Raw genomic sequence first — 1,641 nt, 5'->3', positions numbered from 1 at the left:
TCAAACATCTATCGTCCTTATCTCCCCTTCTTCTTTTTTATGTTTGTTACTCTCTTGTAACACCTCTAATCTTCTGGCGCTTATATGACCTTATGTAGTTGTGAGCGCTGTAAAACCTCTACTAAAACAAAACTTTTCTCTCCTTCTTTCCTGTCAAATGTTCGTCGTCGTTATAGAGGTTGTGGTTATATTGAAGGTCGTTATAGAGAGGATGCGGTTATATCGAAGGTCGTTATAGAGGATGTAGTTATATCGAAGGTCGTTGTAGAGGGGATGTGGTTATATCGAAGGTCGTTCTAGAGAGGATGTGGTTATATCGAAGGTCGTTACAGGCTGTCCTGTACATGTGATTGTCTTGTAACACCTGCAGTCCTCATCACTTTCCTGCGAGTGCCAGAGATCTCGCTAAAGGAAAAACACCAGATGAGGGTCTTTGGTGTGGTGCTTAGGAGGACACCTGCAGACAACCCCAGCTCCATGTGTGGGTGGGCAGAGTTTTTATCGAGTATCTCGGTCTGTCTGCTGAGATACTGTATCCCTCCCCGCCCGGGTCTGTCTGCTGGGATACTGTATCCCTCCCCGCCCGGGTCAGAAGCCCACCTCCTAGATGATGTACCTTGTGGCAGTGGTGGTGGAAAAACATGTAAATCAAGATTTTTTTTTCAGATTCTCAGATTTGAGATGAGCAACAGATGTAGATGCACCAGACGGACACACACTCTGGGACGGAGCCCACAACGTGCAGGACCGAGCGATGGATGAAGCCCCCAGGGGAGGAGACCGAGAGGAAGACCACGGCTCACTCACATGAACACGTATGTGTAACTAAAAAAGGCATTGCGTTAATCCGGAGAAAAATGGCATCAAACAAAATTGCAATGCCAATCGGGCTTTCCCGCCCTGCGAAATGTTGGTCCCCGTTTGCGGGTGAATTTTTGGACTGGGTCGTAGCGCAGGTGACTAACTTCCTCAAACTCGCTCGGCTCCATTTCTGGACCAATGTGAATGAAACGTAGCAACCAATCAGAAAATAGGGCAAACTAATGATATGTAGACGTCCTCTCCACACACACACACACACACACACACACAAAGCAGCTTCGCACGGAGACCAGTCATTTTCCCCTCACTCCTGCGGCAAATGTATGTGACCTACAAATCCCCGCATGACTATTCCGAGCCCGTTCATTGGTCACTTGAAATAGGGCAATGGCAGGCGCAGGCATCTAGTTGTTTTTCCCGCTGTTCCCCTGACATGCGGAGAACTTGAGAACGACAGACGTTTAAGTAACAGCCATCTTGTTTGACGTCATTGGGGGATTCCCACTTTGCTGTTGTTCACGGTGACAACACAACCACAAAGCACTATTGCACTATTTTGAAAGCCTGTAGCCTACTGTGGCGGAGTGGTTAGTGCGCTTGTCTCCAAGGCAGAAAGTCCAGGTTCGAGCCTCGGTTGGGCCACAGATTATTTTTTTCCACCCCCTCCTGTCCACCCACCTGTAATGGGTACCTGACTTCCAGTAGGTGAAGTAAGGACTGCCCACCCACCTGTAATGGGTACCTGACTTCCAGTAGGTGAAGTAAGGACTGCCCACCCACCTGTAATGGGTACCTGACTTCCAGTAGGTGAAGTAAGGA

This window comes from Aplysia californica, unplaced genomic scaffold (genome assembly GCF_000002075.1).
Source record: "Aplysia californica isolate F4 #8 unplaced genomic scaffold, AplCal3.0 scaffold01157, whole genome shotgun sequence".
Classification (NCBI taxonomy): Eukaryota; Metazoa; Mollusca; class Gastropoda; order Aplysiida; family Aplysiidae; genus Aplysia; species Aplysia californica.
The sequence above is the reverse complement of the archived record's forward strand: the minus strand, read 5'-3'. Positions refer to the sequence as shown.